Source organism: Caretta caretta, chromosome 6 (genome assembly GCF_965140235.1).
Source record: "Caretta caretta isolate rCarCar2 chromosome 6, rCarCar1.hap1, whole genome shotgun sequence".
NCBI classification, from domain to species: Eukaryota; Metazoa; Chordata; order Testudines; family Cheloniidae; genus Caretta; species Caretta caretta.
The window spans coordinates 25402903-25422402 of NC_134211.1; the positions used below are offsets into that span (position 1 = coordinate 25402903).

General features: G+C 39.9%; 1 protein-coding gene and 1 long non-coding RNA gene across 9 annotated transcripts in view; one reads left to right on the forward strand and one right to left on the reverse strand.

The window, feature by feature from the left end:
- The window catches only part of KCNQ1 (potassium voltage-gated channel subfamily Q member 1), a 533253-nt gene that overhangs the window by 242973 nt on the left and 270780 nt on the right, over nt 1-19500 (forward strand). The gene's annotated exons all lie outside the window — the stretch shown is intronic.
- Nucleotides 1-19500, reverse strand: part of LOC125637711 (uncharacterized) — a 66338-nt gene that overhangs the window by 42266 nt on the left and 4572 nt on the right. For 4 of the 6 annotated variants that reach the window (XR_012668882.1, XR_012668878.1, XR_012668883.1 and 1 more), the window contains exons 2-3: nt 11843-11985; nt 8427-8506 (exon numbers count right to left, since the gene is read on the reverse strand). This is a non-coding gene — a long non-coding RNA (uncharacterized LOC125637711). Of the gene's footprint in view, nt 1-2117; nt 2440-8426; nt 8507-11842; nt 11986-19500 lie in introns of all 6 variants that reach the window. The other 2 variants (XR_012668880.1, XR_012668879.1) reach the window with 2 other exon arrangements.

Consider the following 19500-nt stretch of genomic DNA (forward strand, 5'->3'; position numbering starts at 1 on the left):
TAATGATAAGGACTTTCTTTGATTTTTTCCCCCTAGCTTTACATCATATCAGTGCAAATACTATATTTAAAAGGCTGCTATAGCTTCATGAAAGAATTTAAAAATAAATCAGACATATTCCGACAATAACAGGTGCATTATGTATTTCTCATCTTACATCCTTAATTACTGTACTAAGGATATTTACATAAAAACATGATTGCTCAGAACAGTTTTAGTATTGCTGCTTATTCCTTCATTGAATTTCCACTCCTGCTTTTAGGTCATCACAACTGGTTGGTTTGCTGATGTGATTATGAGCTCAGAGGATTTTTTTTAAGTGAGGGGGAAAGCTGTAAGATGAAGGTAGCTGTCGTTAATATTAATGAAGAAAAAAATACACTAAAATGTGTCTGAGCCAAGTTGTTTCTAAAAGAAAATTTTCTGTTTTTCTGAGGCCTCGGATGCCCTTTTACTATTGAGGAGTTTCAGCAGGGGTGAAAGTAATTTAAAGGACTTACCGATACGCCTGAGTCCTGAGCAGAGGGCGGGGCCTCAACTGGAAGGGGCAGGGCCTTTGGAGCCCCAGGACCTTTACATCATTGATGGAGCCCCGGGGGCTCCCAGCTGCCGCTACTACTCTGGGGCTCTGGCAGCGGGGCTCTGGTGGCGATTTATAGGGCCCAGGCTCTGGCCACTGCCAGGAGCCCCGTGCCCTTTAAATTGCCAGCCTGGGGAAGCTGGTACACCGTACCGGACAGAACCAGCTTCCTTTCACCTTTGAGTTTCAGAGACATTTCCCAAAACAAAATTTCAGAGATGATGACTTAACCTAACTAAGCAAATACCCAAGAGTAACACCCAAAACCCAATTTACACAAATATGATCTGTGTCCTGGGCATAGGTTATATATTCTAATTAATAAAGCCAAGTAACATATAGCTGAACTTGGGCTTTTTTATTCCACTAACTTCTAACCAGCAAAAGAATTGTACTTGGTACATTCACAGTTAATATAATAACACTTAGATATGCTTTAGCATCAACTAGCAAACTGCCAGGATTAACCACAATGTCAAGTCATATCATAAGTACGCCAGCTATCAATGGATCAAACTGCAGGCACTATCTAAACATCACTCTTGTACCCTTGAAAGAAATCCTTATTCTCTCATTTCAGGATTTTTTAAACTATATCAGTGTTGCATGACATATCCAGATGGTGATTAGGAGAGTACTAATGTTCTGCACAGCAAAGTAAGCTCTACATTTTCCTCTTAATTATAATGACATATATCCAGAATAACTCACTTAAAGCCAGGAGAGTTGCTCCAGGTTTACACTAAGGTAAAGAAGATCAAAATTTTTCCCTATTTTTGTTGGAGATTATCAGCTAGTGCATGAATTAAGTGATAATACTTTATTTGTTACAGACATCTGTGACTTACAGTGGGTGGTTGCAAAATGTTGTTTTTGGAACATTAGTTAGATTGAAGTAGTTAATGACTTACTCTTATTGTTTCAGCCCTTGCTTCAATAACATGTGGTCACTAGGGTTAATGAGGTTTTGTTTGTGCAGTGCTCCACTCTGTGGGTGTCCATTGCTAATATGTATTTTTATGAACATTATAAGCAACTTTTTCTTCCCTGGGCTATCAGTCAGGTTGTTTTCTTTACATTTTTTTTGTATAAGTAGCTTAACGGAGCAAGAAATTGTAGTGCTGTTATCCACCTATAGTCATTTATGCAGCCATTTTGACTGATTCAGCAGGTGTGGCTGAATGCCCTATCCAGAGACTAGTTGAGATTGAGACATGAGTGAGAGCTATCTGTTAGGAACCAGTGTATAGGTAGTCTTGCCTAAGGGGTGGGTCTGGGATAAGTGATTGGGAGTCAAGTCGGAATCAGTAGCTGGGACTGGAGCTGGGACTATTTGCCAATGGTCAGGAGTGGAGAGGCAGGAGCCAGAGGCAAGGCAAGGGTCAGACACTAAGAAGGAGCAAGGCAGGAACCAAGAAAAGGATGGGAGTAGAGCAGGAAATGGGAAAGGGGCTGAATGCAGATCACAGGAGACAAGCAAGAGTGGGGTCTGATACAACAGCAACAGAGAGTCTGTGCAGTTGCTCAGACAACCTACCCGAGTCACTTCCTGGCTTAGGTAGTGGGTGCGAGCCAGTCAGGCAACGACATGCCTTGGGTAGGACTTCCTGTGGCACCTGACCTCACAGGATTAATGACATGCTGCTTCCTCTATTTCCCTTGGTGGTGACGAGGGAGTTTTAGAGACTCTGGGCCCACACAGATCTTTGCTCCCTCCCCTGCCCCTTCCCTTCGCTCCCGTGAGAACAAAGGAGAGACTTCTGCTAGCTTCTGGCAGCCACAGGGCTGAACTTTGTGAGGGGTTGGAGCTTCTCAGGATGACACAAGACGAGCTCTAGTTTGGGCCAAAATCTTATCACCTGCGGAAAAATTAAAGGAGTTGTCAACGTCACCACAAATATTTAGTGTCTAGTATTTTTCGGTTCAACTTCAAATTAAGTTTGGAATGCACTCACACTTCTAAACTTGGCCTATTTTTCATGGAGTTAAATTCCATCTCTCGCTGCACAAAGGCCAGTTTTTATTGTGCTCTGAAAGGGCTGTAGGTGTAACAGCCAAAAAAACCAGAAGAGAGGAAACCTCCGGGTATAAGAGGTGAAGCTGGCCAAAACACATGGTTTACGTTACAGAATTCTGTCATGTTTGAATACGACAGAGCGGTTAGTGTAGACCAGGATATATAATAATCAGTGTCATGTCCGCTAACTGTGATTGAACCTCCCAGATAACAAAGACCTACATGAAATAGCACAATATGCAATATTTGCTGTTTCTTTCCCTAAAAGACCTTTTCTCTGGGGAAAAAAAAAATCTCCACCTGTGGAATTTAAGCCACATAAACTCTGCCACAAACATTTATGTAAAATCCTATGTACAAAAATGTAAATTATAGGGCACCTTTCAGTGGTTAAATTATTAGCAAACATATTGCTCTCATGACTCTAGAGCCTAAATATATTGATTATCAAGATACTGAAATTTCTATTAGAATTCTTCCTTCCCTCCCCACCCACTCACAAACACTCTTCCCAAAATGTTTTCATGTTGTTAACCTAGAATGATTGTGAACACTGCAGGAAAATGGGGCAAGAAGATAATACAGGAAAATGTGTCTTTGTTTCAAGTATAACTTAATTGTGAAGGACACCTTTTATTAGGCTGGGACTTCTCAGATAATTCATTAAAGATGCTAGCAAAGATGTTAGTGAATTTTCAAGCCACTGTGAGCCTCAAGTTGGCAGTACAACGCTTCTATTCGGTAAAAGGAAAATATCTGTATTGCATCCTCCTCCAGATTGTAACTAGATATATTTTGTGTTGTTTTTACTTTTCAGACAGCTGTTCTTGATGTACAGCCAAATAGTACACGCTCATATGCTTAACAGTTGGACAGAAATGGGACTTGCATTTAGCACAGTTGCCTTTGCACACACAGAAGCATTAACTGTTTGGATCGTAATTCACTACTGTACCTGAAAGTTGTAAATATTCTTTTAGATGTTGTTTTATTGAGTAATTTGGGGACAGGAGTTCATGATGGAGACTAGCAAAACAAACTTGAACGGAGTTCCATTTAGGTTTGCTGCAAGGTTCCTTTGTTTGTTAGTGTTTTGGATATAAAACCCTTTCCTTGTAAAGTGCAAACTCTGAAGTCACATTCTGAAATAAAGTCATGGGAAGAATGATGGTTAATAGTTCAACTCATACTCTATCAGGGTGTTTCCCACTACAGCTCAGTGACACTAATTGCTCACAAAAAGTTCTGGAAATGAACACTCAGATGAGTTTTTGGAAATAGTGTGCCCTTTAGAAAAATAATTTAAATGTCATGATTTTCTTACCTCAAATTTTCCCAGGGAAGGATCGTAAAACTAATTGCACTTTATTTTTGTTTTTAATGGAAGTGAGGTTGAATTAACTAAACATAGAAACTACCTTATGCAATAATTTTTTTTAGCATGACAAATATGCCAACCAGCTATTAACAGGAACATTTTTATACCCAGAGGCCTAAATTAATCTTCTGTCATTGAAAGACACATTGTAATAGTATTTATTATAAAACTGCCATATCATCATCACATTGTCCCTTCCATGGTATAAGCGGTTCCAGGACTCTTGCCAATATTATTACTTTTCAGCCAAATAGGAAGTTCTCAGAGCGGGGTCCGGTTCTCTTTTGGATGGTACTGAAATTAGTTCTTCAACCTGAGTTTAGTTAGTGACTCATAACCTGATTCTCCGATACAGTGTAGACAGCTGCTTTCTGCTGTGCTGCTGGTTCAATATGGCCATGAAGTCTATTTAATCAACCCAAGGAAGATGACTCCAGGGCAAGGGTTATCCTCTGGCATAGAGCTAATACATAGGTTCTTACACCAATCCATCTCCTTGCGGCTGGCACACCAGAGGAAAGTGTTTGTGGCAGGAATACCACTCTTGTGGTTAGTCAATTCTGGGCTGTGTTATGGGCCTTTGGGGCATTGCAGTCCAGCATAAGTTAAAGCAGTCCTCAGGTTGCTCTAAATCAGCCTGGGGAAAACAGCCTCCATAGAGCAGCACCAGAAGGAACGAAGTGCAAAGGTGAGTTTTAAGTCTCTTTTGTACACCCACCCCAACCTGCTAGCTGCAGACCCAAGATCTGGCCCCCTGTGTTTACTGACACTGTATTATTAAATACAACTTTATTCTGGGAAAGATAACTTTAAATGGAGCTCAATAAGCTTTGAAGTGTTAGATTTTGTATTGCTTGCCAAAGTTCAATTAATAACAAGCTACAAAACTGAATCCTTGTAATTAAATGGCAGATAGGTCTTACAGCATTTTCAGCTTGAAAGCATTATGGCAGATATCCGAAATGTTATTTTGGTTAGTTCCCAAGCGTTTTGGTTAGCTCCCAAGCATTATTGAATAATCTAGGAAATAGTCATACATATTGGGAGGTGAAATTCACCTCTTTTGAATTTAGTGATTTTTAAATGTACATTGCGTCATTTTATTCCATGAAAGAAAGCTCCTGTATCGTGAGAGACATTTAAGAATGCTATAGTTAAATACAAACACAGTGTATTCCTTTAGGAAATCACTTCAGAATAGAACAGAAAAGTCTGAGTTTGCTTTTGCCAGATGTGTTGCATTTTTAATTAGAGATTCACTTATGTAACATGTATTGAACATATTCCTTTTATGGCCACAGTTTAATTTAATCTGGAATCCTTTTTACTGACTCTATTAAATGATTTAGTTCTGACAATATTGGAGAAACAAATAGGACTGGATAATGCTACTCCCTTATGGAAATATTTAAAGTATAATAAGCTTTTCCATTCAGGACTTGGTGACTACTATTTAGTAGAAGTATGCTTGAACTCGGACTTGAATAAATCATGTGTGAGCTGCTCATGGACCACGATCTGACAGCTTTGCTGAAGTTATGCCATGTGGTGGGGTGTTTTTAGTATGTGCCAAAAGCTGCCAGCAACTGATCTGATAACCTATCCAACAATTATTATGACTTTAGTATTATGTGGTAGAAACAATAATTCTTTCCATTCATTACAAAGGCAGGATTATAATTAGTTGAATTAGGATGCCAGTGATATTAACTAAGTGCCTGAGACACACAAACACAAAGCACAGTTCTAGCAAAATATATAGTAATTCCTGCTTTGCTAAGGGTGCTGGTGGTAGGGGTGGAGGTTGTGATTAAGGTACACTACTGGAGTCAAAGACACGGGCTGTTCCTAGTATGCCTTGAGGAAGATGCTTGGGAGGAGAGAGATTTTCAAGGCACAAAAGGAAGCTAGATGCCAAATTTCCATTGAAAATAATGGGGTTTAGGTGCCTAACTCCTGTTTGTGCCTTTGAAAATATCCCCTTTAACTTCTCTGTCTTGTATGCTAAAAGGAGACGATACATACCTCCCACTCAGGCATTTTGTTGAGACTAAATTAATTAAAATGCACAACGAAAAGTAACTGTAAAAATAGCATTATGAGGCTCTGTGTGTAAGAATTTGCTTGGTTTACAATCAAATGACGTTTACTCTGTCAACACTGCAAATGGAGCCTGGAATCAAGCTATGTTATGTCTGGCTCACACATCATCGCTAGCAATACATAAGAGTTGGGATCTTAATTAAAAGTTCTGGTGAGGGTATATAAACCAGAATAGAATCAAGTTCAAACTCCCACAGCTCTGTTGGCTCTGCACCAGGAGTGATGGAAGGTCCCTAAAAATGCAGGGGCAACCTGCGCCCAAATTGTGGCCCTGCCCCCATGCAGCCCCTTGTCCCCGAGCCTCTGCCCTTGTGCCACCCGTACCCTAGAGGCTCCGCTCCCATTCCGCCTCTCCCCCCAACCCAAGACCTCACCCCCTGCTCGCTCCTCTCCGCCCCCATCGCTTGCCTTTATGGCTAATAAAATGTGGGAGGGCATAGCACTCCCATTTTTAAAAGCGATGGGGCCATGCCGTCTGGTCCCCCTTGCTGGTTCCAGTGCCCCTACTCCGCACCACTAGCCAGAGTAAAAGGTTGTAAACACTTCTTTTCATCATTAAAGCTAGGAGATAGGACACTGAATATACAAAGCGCTAGGCCAAGGGTGACCAACCTGAGCCTGAGAAGCAGCCAGAATTTGGCAATGTACATTGCCAAAGAGTCACAGTAATACATCAGCAGCCCCCCATCAGCTTCCCCCCGCTCCCAGTGCCTCCTACCCACCGGCCGCTCCGCCAATCAGCGCCTCCCCCTCCCTCCCAGCACCTCCCGATCTGCTGTTTCGTGGCTTTTAGGAGGCTCTACGGAGGTGGGGGAGGAGCAAGGATACGGCAGGCTCAGGGGAGGGGGCGGGAAGGGGTGGAGTGGGGGCAGGGCCTGTGGCAAAGCCAGGGGTTGAGCAGTGAGCACTCCCTGGCACATTGGAAAGTTGGCGCCTGTAGCTCCAGCTCTGGAGTAGGTGCCTATACAAGGAGCCACGTATTAACTTCTGAAGAGCCACATGTGGCCCCCGAGCCACAGGTTGGCCACCCCTGGGCTAGACTGCAAATTGCACATAGTTTGTACTAAGGGGCAGCACCTCCCAGAGGGAACATTAAGGAGCATCCTGCCTTGTGGAGCACTCTAGTGTACAAAGCATGCATTCCTTCAAGGGATGCAGGATGGTACCTTTGTGCCCAGCCAGATTCACTAGCATGTGAGGATCACTGGAAATCTGGCCCCTTTACTTAAGAGTCTGAAGGGGAGATGAATGGTAATGAAAATGTGGCCCTTTGGGTTCAATTCACCAATATGATTCAGCTGTTTAACTGGCCTCAGGAGAATTCCCCTTAGGTAAGGGAGGTGGTAGAGTGGTTTTTACACCACCCCATCCCCTCCTGAAAGCTCACAGGCTGAGGCCAGGAAAAGAGAACTTGGCCTGGGTGTCCCTGTGTTCTGCTGTTCCTCTTCAGCTGGCTCAAGGTAGAGCAGCTTTGGGCTGGCACCCAGCAGCCCCAGTGTCTTAGCACCAACTTTCTCATCTTTCTGCACCCACCTGCCCATTGACTTGTCAGGAGTTCTCAGGAACACTGTGAAAAGTGTTTTATGGTGAGAGAAAAAAAGAGTCTGAAAACCAGATCCCACAGACTAGAGCTGGCCTTGGAGAAATTAAACCTGTTCTACAACCTGACCTCTATGTACCTTTAATATATGTTCGTTTCTAGACTGAGGGGGAGATCATCAAGAGCATCTAACAGATACAGGGACAAACCCCGTTGAAACTCCCCATCCATAAGAGTTTTTTAAAACAACCTTGAGGAAACAGTTCCCAAAATATTCTCTTTACTTATTGGATATCATTTCCTGGCATGGCTACTGGAAAAGCTCAGGTCATGGGCAGGCCATTGCTGAACCTATGAGCTAGTGTTTTCCAAGAAAAACATTGTGAATTGTATTTTTAAAGGGAAATGTTATTAGACATGCAGTTAATTAAACTGGATTAGCTATGCAGCAGCTCCTCACTCTCCAACAGATTCACCGGGCTTGCACTGCCGTTGGGTCGAGACAAACCAGACTGGTTTGACAAAATTCACACTATCCCAGACACATTGCTGTATCTTTGTACCAAGAGTAGTAGGCCAAGGCATTATATCTGGAAATGACAGCATTGATTTGTCAGTATTGTATGTGCTACACTTTAGGGGGTATCTGCTTTTACCAGCAAACACTGAGTACTTTCTTGTTGTCTCCACTGAACTGTTGAATGCAGAATTGCAACCACAGTTAACTGTGATGATAATTATATTTTGTGCCAAGTGCTTAGTACTTTCTTTGTGTGGATGGGAGCTGACGATACTCAACATTTTTTACCTTCAGGCACATGAACCACAATTCAGCAAACCACTTCAGTGTGTTCCTATGCAGTCCTTAAATGCTTGGCTGAATCAGATCTGAAAGACAAATAGAAACACCCATTTTGTGTATAGTTTTGAACTGGGTAACTAATGAAAACTGTCTAATTTATTTGAAAACTTGTCTTTCCAATTATTGAAAGACCAGCTCCAGTATATCTTCTTCCTATATTAGGAGACTTCAGCTTGTGTATCCCACTTGTTAAGCTGGGCAAACCTGCCTAAGTTGTGCTGTAAAACAACTCTTCTGGTGTTGGCAGGTGACAATGACCATTTCCAAATATGCAGTAAATAGCATGGTAAATGTTTGTAGGCATGTTACTGAGGTAGAAGTTTAAAAGTAGGGTGACATTTCATTGCCAGAAAGCAAATGCTTGATTTTAAAAGATCTATTTCAATGCAATGTTAATGAAATTATTTGCTTTCTGTGTATATTTGAGAAAAAATCTATTGTAATTGTCAAATCTTGTGAGTAAATTATTAGCATTTTATTTGTACAAATGTTTATTCAGGTCACTGATGGATAAAATGCCAACCTCTTGGTTACATTATTAGCAATGTTTTTAGATCAGTCCTTCATATTTTGATCATAATTTGCATAGTTGCATTCAAATAATTGGATATTCAAGGGTTTGAATATCTAGTGGATTAATATGAATTTGACTGCAAAAATTAAAATACATTTTTCTAGGACTCAGCATTGTCTGCCTTGTCTATTAAAGAATAAGAAAACAAAAAATCTCTCAAAAAACTGCTTGAATCTAAATCTGTTTAACCCTTAATTCCCATCCTCTAGCCAAACAATTCAGTAGAAAAAATATATAATTTTTATCTTTACATTTGTTGCAGTTTTCCTTCTATTTAGTGTCAGACAAACCTGAGGTCTAAAGTTACATGAATTTGGTCAAACTGACCCTGAATTCTTGACTGTAAACACCATAAATCTTCTTTGCAGTAATTAGTTTCACATTGTAAAGGCCACGCTGTGAAGGATGATCCCTCATGCAACAAGTTGAGTTTCTAATTTGTTTTCCATAGCACAGTGAATTCAAAAAGCTTTCACCATGTTTCTGGCGAGCCATTTATCAGCTTTATAATACAGCACCAAAGGAACATCACAGATCGTCTGCAACAGAAACCAAGTTGTCAATAATAGGCAACAATGCACAGGGGCTGCATTGTTTAACTTACATTTTTGCTTTTCTTTATCATTCAGTTTGTTTATTTTATAATTCTTGCAAATTGAAAATTGTAAAACAAAGGAATGTTTAGAATCTCCAAACTGAGCCTAAAGATGCAGTTCAGCTTCTGACCTCTTCCCCATTGAAATCTGAATTGCTTTGTACTGAGGTTCTGCCACTGCCAAGATATATCAGTACCTTAGAAATCATACGTATACATCAGTGGTACAGAGAAAGAACCCTTGCAACCTTATTAGCTGAATTAGATTAACATTTTTATCGTATGTAGGTGTGAAATGCTATATAAGTGCTTAGTAATATGGGAAAGAATCATCACTCTGCCCTCAAACACATGTAACCCCCAACGAGCTCACCTTGGTTCTTGGATGTATCTGTGCTGGTAACTCAGGGAGAGGCACACTGTCCCTGTGAGAAAAGGGGGCCAACAGCAGATTCAGAGTCTACTATGCAACTGAGAGCAGAAGCACTGTTTAGAGCGATAGGGTGCCCCTGTCAGCTCAGGGGAGTGAAAGCCGGTATGCCTGGGTGGCCACCAGCGCTCCTGCTCTGGAGGAATCTGGAGCCAGGCACTGAAAGGGTGGGACTTGCTGTTCGGTGAGCTTGAGAGTCCCAGGCCTGTATGCAGGGTTCCCCCTGAGAACTGGCCTCTGGGTACCTGGAAGCTAAAGCCCTTAACTTGTTCCTTTCCCTGTTCAAGGTAACTCCCAGTTTATAGAATTTTGTTGGGAAAACTCCCTACACTGTCAGGCTGCATTAGTCCTTCAGCTCTCTAGATAAAGTCAGGTACCAAGTGGCAAGTACTGCTCTTGCTGCTAGTTCAGGGATGCCTGCCTGCTGTAATTATATCTGAGCTCTAGGGTAGGAGATTAGGAGCTAGGATTTTTAATATAGTTGTTGTAATTTGCACTCAGTCCCTGCATCCCTTGATGGTGAGAGGAAAACTTGGGAACAGAAGAAGCCTGATTCTTGAATGAAGAGGTTGCCTGCCAACTAAGATTGTCAGCCTCTCTGCAGTTGCTAAGGGGTGCAGATTCATCTCAGAACCTGTAGATCATTCGTGGAGTTGTGAGTGCACCATCTTTTAGTTAGCTAGTCAGAGAAATTGTTTGGGAGACCACCAGTTCCCAGAACTGTGACCTCAAGCCAGGGGCTAAGGGTTTCGGGATTTTATTATCTACTGTTTATTAAACATGTGGATGGACTAACCCTCTTATCCCACATGTGAGTTTTGTGGGTTGTACTTAACCAAGTCAACAAAGTTGCTAATTGCTGGACAGAAGATATTGTCACAGGTCATCAAGGGCCCCTACGAAGTATGCCTACTAACAGGACACTAAATTTTACTCCTGCTCTATCAGGTTATTTGACTTGGAAAATTCATGGGGAGGGCACTGATGAGGCTGAGAGGATTGTTTTATCCTGCTGTGCTATATTTACTTCCTGTATAACAGTTACTCTTTTGAATATATTGTGGGTGTTGTGTTATTCCTTGGGAGTCTCGAGCTATCTAGCAAGAAACTGGGAGTTATCCTATTATTAAAATTTTCCTTCCAAACTGCCCTGGTGATTCTGCCAGGAAGGAGCGAGGGGACGGAGGAAATTCTTATGGAAAGAGAATAAGGAAGTTACACCCTGCTGAACGAGAGACGGGATCCAGATGAACCCTGTCCATCAAACCTGTAAGGAGATTGGCATTAAAAGTAGTCAGCTTGGTAGGGATGCTACATAGGCACCCATGCGCACACGCACACACACCTGACTGGGTCCTCAGATCCCAACACAGTTGGCTAGTCATGAAGAATCCTGAAAGCTGTCGCACATCCTTCTGCCTTCTGCTTAAATACTAATGCCAGTCTCAGAAGTTAGGAAACCTACATGGTCCATAAGATTTCAGAGCACCTGCGACCCAAGTTTGAAACGTGAAAGTGCATCAACTTTCCAGAATTCAGGGCATTGGAACTGGGAAATCAGGCAGTCCTTCATCTCCAAATCCCACCAGCCATGGCAAGACTGGTTAACGGGACTGTGATAATGTATGTGGATACCAATGTGGAACTAACAGCTCCCTCCATCTGGGCAGGATAATTTGTATTTTCTCCAGCACTCAAAAAGATCCACCTCATGAGGTGGACTCGGTATGTCTATGGCAAACCAAATCAACAGGCAGACTTACTCCAGAGGAGAATGTGGCTGCAAAGGGTTGGGAGCTCAGTATCATAGTTGTGCAACAGGAGTTTGCCAAATATGCGTCCTCTCTTCATGTCCCTCTCCGTTCGCAATCTCCTGATGAACTGTTAGAGTTCAGGATCTAAAAGTCTGAAAGACAGGCACAGGATGTGTGAATTTTCCAACGGTTAGCTCCAGAGGCAGTGCTGCCCTAGAATTGGTTGGAAATGTTTGTATGCAATCCCAGGCCTTCCTGTTAGCCAGAGATCTTCTCCACCAAGGCCCAGTTCTCTCTGTTCACATATGTTCCAGAATGTAAATCGTTTCAAATTGTTACATTTGTATTGACATATGAAACAAAATACCCAATATACCTTCAAACTTTTTTTAAAAAAACAAAAACTTTAATCTATAACAGGAATGTTAATAATAGAGTGATAAATCAAATAGTATATTATTGTTGATTATTTATATAAAGTTGCATGATGCTGTGCACACACACAGTAAGATAACTTCCCTGTTTCGGATATCTTACAAAGTCAGGACCCAGTTTTGCAGTTACAGTGCTGTGCAATTACTCTGTGGGACTCTTAAAATAGAAGAACTTTGTAAATCTGCATTATATAATGTTATTTAAAAATTGCCTAATCCTTATAGGGCCTGTTTTAGAAGGGCTCAGTGGTTGTAGGTTGGACATCACTAGGATAGTGCATCCTGGATCATCCCTTGGGACTGATGATTTTGGTCACTACTGAACTGAACTGTCCAGTATTTGAATTGGTAGCCTAGAGGTGGGTCACTATATCTCCTCTCCAATCCAGTAATCCATTTTGCCTTCCATTCCCCTGTTTCAAGTGGTTTTTTTTTTTTTTTTTTTGACAGGATTGTTCATAAGTGTCTACGATATTTTTTTTAAAGGAGAAGTTCAGCACACTTGAAACTCCCCTTCTCACAAATATGGAATCATTATGTTAACGTTTTAATTAAATGTATGGGAGCTCAGGGGGAAAGCTGGTCTGTTTTTTTGTTTTTTGACCTGCCAACCTTGGCATTGTCCATTTTAAACATCACTTTGTTTTTGTGGTGGAGCAAAAGTCAGCTCTGCCAAACAGTTCTAAAAGGAGCCTGTAAAATACAGCATCATTCATGACAAGAGGTCATTATGTATGTGGTTTTTAGAACAATTTGGTTAGGTCAAAAATATCTCCCCTTCTGCTTCAGCACATACTAATCAAGAATTCCAGGCCACACTCCCATTCTGTCACCCTTGGATATTAGCTTGACATTCAACAGCATGTCAAGGATGTTTATAGAAGAGGCCTGCCAATGCCAGCCATGAACTCATCTGTGTGGCTCATCTCTACAGTGAATGGTGACTGTTGTTGTTTCATTATGAGCTTTGTCAGACCCACAGGGAGCCTCTCTGAATACAGGCCTTTGTTCTAAATGCTGAGTTTGAGAAATACACTATTCTGGCTTAACCAGTGTAAGGGATATTACTAGGGCCCTCATAGTAGCTTCTCATGTGCAGTTAAATAGATGGGATCCGATTCTCCACTGGTTTGCACCTTGCTTAGATACTTATATCTTTGTGTGCCACCATTCTGATGTACACACGGGACTCAGAGTGACCTGGATAGATGGAAATCAGAGAATGAAGCTACTTGTTCAACATTTTTATCCTCATCATTTATGAGGTGGCCCTTCTCTTATTTAATGCAGACTACAATTATTAATTTCCCCATAGTTTTTTATACAGTGCTCATCATTCTAGTGTGGGAGTGCCTCACAGACATTAATGAATTTATCTCCATCAGAAGATGAGAGATTTATTATCCCCTTTGTACAGGTAGGAGAGAGAGAGAGAGGCTACCCAGTGAATCAGTAGCAGAGCAAGGATTAGAACTCAAGATGGGCTGACTCCCAGTCCTGTGCTCTTTCCTACAGACTATACTGGCTTTCCACCAGAAGTGCTGAGCATTCACAAATCATATTCATTTCTCAAAAAGAAAAGGAGTACTAGTGGCACCTTAGAGACTAACCAATTTATTTGAGCATAAGCTCAACATTCATTTCTGTTGGAGTTGTAAGTTCTTGGCATTTCTGCATATCAGACTCCAGATGTTTCAAGTTGGGTACGCAGAAAATGAGGAACACATAATGGGTGATGCAAGCTGAATTTTTTGTTTCTTAATCAGTATCACATAGGGAGACCATGGCACAGGTGGGGTACAATGGAGTTATCCAGCATGATATACGCCTACCTTAACCCATAAGACCATCCTTTCTCTTCCTGCAGTCCTCTGCCTTATTCTCTATACACCCTACAGCAAATGAAGCAGGGATCCTGCAAACAGCCTCATTCACTGCACAGTCCTGATACATTCCCTGAACACCACCCATTCTGTGCAGTGAATGAGGCAGGAGTCCTGTAGAAAATAATAGTATGTGAGTATTAAAGTCATTATCATAGCACACTCCCAAGGGGACTGGAATAAGGCTGTATAGATAATCTTAATTTTGGCATTTCCTAACTTCTAAGTGCTTGATTTTCAACCTATAGTTTAACAAAACAAAACAAAAAAAGTAGGGGATTTTTCAGTATGGCATGCTTTAGTACTGGGCCATAAGATGTTTGTTTAATAAGTAAGAGAGAGCATTAATTTTGTATCTGGGTTTAAAATTGAGTTACAAAATTTTCAAGAACAACAAGAAATAACTACCATGTAAATACTTGCTTCCATTGTTAATGATTAAGGCCTGAGTTCAGGAAAGCACTGAAACAGGTGCCTATGTCCCTTCCTAAATAGGGTTGCTTTTCTGAATAAGGGCCTGCATGAGTTAATAAATTACACATACATTAAAAGTACAGTATTATTATTACTTTTGCTCCTAAGGTCTCTGCAAGTGCTTTAAAATTATTAAATAATCAATCCTTATACCATGCTAAGGTAAGCATTATTGTCCCCATTTTACAGATAGGGAAACTAAAGCAAGAGAGACCAAGTTACTTGATTAATGTCTGTTTTAGATCACATGGCAAATCAGTGGCAGAGTTTAGGACTAGAGCTCTGGTCTCCTGACTCCATGGCTTATGCTCTGATATCTTTCTGATCTGTTTTATCTGTGTGGGGTTTTTCAATGACTCTTGTTCCTTGAGTGAACTATCAGGCAGTTCTCCCAATGTATTGTTTTAGGTTAACAAGAAGCTTTTTGCCAGCACTGCCATAGCAGTGCAAAGCAGCCTTAGTGTAAATGAGAATCAGACCCTTGTTGTTCAAGTAGTAAACTATCAGCTTTATTGAACAATAGAGGTGGTCAGAAAATGGAATTTCTGTTCCATGTGAAATTTCCTGCAGAATGTAAATTCTGAAAAAAATCAGTTCAGAACCATTGAATCAATTTGCTTCCATAATGTGAAAATGTTGTAATAGAATATTAAATATAATATACGCATAATATAAAATAGTAATTTAATAATAGAAAAGTCAGAACAAAATGAATAAAAAAAATAAATTAGAAACAAAACACTTTAGCCTTATCAAAACAGGGTTTTGACATATCAAAATTAAATGTTTTGACGTTATCAAAACAAAATTATTTGTTTTGAGTTTTTCCATCAAATTTTGCAAAACATTTAGATTTTGACAAAATTGAATTTTCGAACAGAAAACTCTTCGGCCAAAATTTTTTCAACCAGTTCTGTTGACCATATCTGAATCACATGGACACCGGCATAGTCATACGTAAATTCCCATAGCCATGTCCCAGTATTCACTATGCAATCTGTGTGAAATCTACTCTCCCTTTGGGGCGGGGAAGGGGATTCTCTTCTTTGGTTGTTTTTAAAATGTTGGGGTAAAATTTGCAAAAATGCCTACTTGATGTGAAGTTTAAGTATCCTTTCAAAAGGCACTTGGGAGCCCAAGTCCCATTGACTTTTGAAAATGGGACTTTGGCTCAGAACTTAATTTGTAATGAAGGAGGTGCCGGGGCTCAATCAATGTTTTTTACTTTTATAACTGACATGGAAAGCCCAGGGGTGCCGGGGCTAAGAGCTCCCAAGCATAGAGGTGACAGAGCTCAGTTCTGGCACAAATTAAGCACTGCTTTGGCTTCTAAGTCATTTAGGTGCTTTTTCAAATGTTACCCTTGGACATGCATTTCCAGGATATGACATCTCTCCTTTTGTACAGAAAAGAAAATTATCTCCTTCTGTTCATAGTATGTAATCATGTAAATGTCTTGTTGGCCATTGGTCTTTCAAATGAGTATGTTTTTGGAGATTTTTCTAAGTTACAAAATTGATTGGTTTGCAGTGAGGTGTTTGAGACTCAAATTATAATTTATTTTAGATTTAGTACTTTTGTCCTAAAATAAACGAGAAAATTTACTCTGTAGAAATACTGTTTCTCTACCATACATTGTTTAAAGAGAGAGAGAGAATATTGATTTTCCTTCATACCATAAATCATATTAGGTATTAGGCCATAAATAAAACACCAAATAATCAAATCCACTATTATTATTAGGAAAATGAAAGCTGGTAGCCAAGTGTATCTAATTCGTTTTCATTCCCATGCAAATAATAATCTGACTACTTCAGTTATTTGTATATGGCAACTGAACTGGCCTCATTAATTCTCTTGTCTGATTGAGAGGGCAGATCCTTAGCTGGTATAAATGGTCATGGCTCCATGAGAGTTCTTAGTCCCTATAAGCCTCACTGTGGCACTGTGTTGAAGAGTGATTTAGCCTTATCAATTTCAAAGGAAACAAGGAGATTTAGGGCTACAGTGTGATACACATACTTACAATGAGTAGTACCTTACTCTACAAAGGTATTCCGTTGATTTCATTGGAACTATTCATGGCATAAGGTTTTAATCACCATGGAAAAGTGTATTGGAATCTAGCCCTTGGTGATATAAATCCTTGTGTGATTTGCTACATAGCTCACACTGGAACAAAAAGTCTAAGAGGTTTGTTTTTATTTTAACAATCAAAAATAGCAAGAAAAGTTAGAGCTCTACTTCCCTCCACCACCCCCATTGATATATGATTAGTGCCTTTAAAAGGAGGCGAACCTGACATGTGAAAAGGTAGATTTGAAGTGTTTAATTTACCCGTGGATTAAGATCAAACTGATTTTAATTGTACTGAAAATAGGTCACAATCTTTTAGCATCACTGACAGTGCTATGTATTCTGGAGTTTAGTAGACTCATTAAAGAAACTTCTGAATTTCGCAGTATACTCTGACTTCTAGTTATGGGCGATAGTGCAGGGTGATAGGTGGCCTCTTTCAGTGCTATCTCTGCTAGGAGACTGGTGCACTTGTGCAGACTCCTTGGAGAGCAGGTCACGAATAGTACACAAATGTCTCCCTGGCACACTGTGTGTATATTTTGCTGGTCACACACCAACTTGCAAAAATCTGCTAAAATCCAGTAAACTCGCTATGTGTGAAAAGTTTGTATCATTGAACTCATTTTAGGGAATTTTATGATGATTTTTTGAATGTCAAGTTTTTTCAAGCTTTTTGATATATTTAGGTTTCTTTAAATTAGATTGACAGTGGTATGTTAAAACCGTGCAAAAAGCTTCAGTTTATAGTATGATTTAGTTCACCTTATTATGCTTTGAATGTAATCTTTTTTTGGAAGCATAGCTGGAAAAATTGAATCTACTGTAGTACATCAGCTGTTTACAATCAAAGAAACATGTTTAAAGAACTACAGGGCCTTTATAAACTATGCGTGCAAATTACCTTTGGAATTGGTTTATTACATACAGTTGTGGCTGCCATTGCATTGTTATGAATTAATTACAACCATGATATAGCCTTTTGATACATTTAACTTTACTTACATCACCTAATCAAAGGCAGATGTATGCTATGCTGCCACAGACCATGGAATAATTAATTTTAATGCCCTGTTTATTTCCCTAGTGAGTTTTTTCTAAAAATAGACTACAACTTCAGCAATAATAATTTTTAAAAGATACATTTGTTATCTAAGCACATTTCTGCTCCTTCTGCAAAAACAAGAACTAATGAAACATTTGAAATTGTCAAGAAAAAAATTGGCAAGGAAGTGAACTTCTGATCCCTGTGCTTCATTCCCCAGGCAGTGTGCTGTTCATTTGCTAATATGCATAACACATAATTTGTATGGAAGATGCCAATTCCTGACATGTTTCTCTATTTTTCTTTCATTTGCGTGTAAACATGCAGAATTTGAGTTCTATAAATTTAACTGCATTGATCCTTGGACAAACTTGCAGCATTTGCACACTTAAATATCAAGTGACACTAATTAGGTAGGCTTATGTTAATATTTTAAATGTGTATACGTATGTGCACACACAGAGTTATAACTAAACTAATGTAAAAATTATAGGTCTGTATCAGCTTTTTATTTATTTATTAATTTAATAAATTAAATTTTATATATATATATATAGCTTCAAGATTAATATTTCTGCCATTATTACTTAGCATATATAAAATGCATTACTTGCATGGCTGCAGGTATAGTTAGTAAGCAGTGCTAATTATTTTATACGCTGAGGTACTACCAGAATCACCCAGCTGTGCCTTGTATATGTATTGTGTGGGTAGATATTCTATTTAACAGAGAGAGAAAGCTAGTTTATGACTATTTCTTTTCGTAAGTTAATGCTTTATTTAAAAGCTGTAATAAAATGCTGCTTTGGGCAATTTTTGTCTAATACCATTATAATAATAAGTAACCCGATGTGGCTCTTTGGGTTCTCTCCTGCAATCCATGTGGTTGGCTGGAGAATCTTCCACTCTGCCTGCTCTCAAGCAAAGTGAATAGAATGCTGATCAGAAAGCTGCAGTCATCACTGCTTGGCATACTCACAACAATAGTGGCTGGGTGAAAAAGCTGAGGAAACAGACCAGTCACCAGGGCGCCTTATAGCAGCTAGAAAGTGACCAAAAGTCAATGGAGTTGCAGAGATATACAAAACTGTTGTGATGCTATGTCCTGACATTGGATTGTGGGTTCCTTCCCACCAGATGTTGCAATGCCAAAATCCAGATATGTCACTGGAAGTGTTGAACGAAAGATCAGACTGTGATCCAATTTGAGAACCTGCTTAGAATGCATGGAGATGCTGAGAAAATATGTTAATTCAGGCTCAGACTCCATTATCCGACAGGCCGAACTGGCATTTTACTTCACTGAGTCCACTATTTCATGTTCAGGGAACCTTGGGAAGGGGATATGCTCCATTAGGAATCCAAGGGGAAGCAGTTTTATTGCTGACTCTCACAATTTTATTGCATGCAGGTCTTGCAATATTTGGTGTTTTTTCTTAAAGCTCCAGCTGCAGCAATCATGTAATTATGTCAGGATCTCAGCTTTCATTTTAAAAAAAAACTAAGTTTCTAGTCCTCCCGGTTGCAGAGAAAAGCTGAAAAATGGAACCCTAAAGGCTCAAAAACCAAAAGGCAAATAAGACTCAAAATGTATTTTTTAAAAAAATCTTACGGTTCTTAAACTAATCTTGTCCTTTTGGGGTCTGACTCATGATATTTGAGTGTCTGGGGTTGCAAATACTGCTGTCATCTGACTCTTGATATTCTGAGGGGAATAGGCTTACTGCTCATCATCAAAAATATCAGACAAGAGGA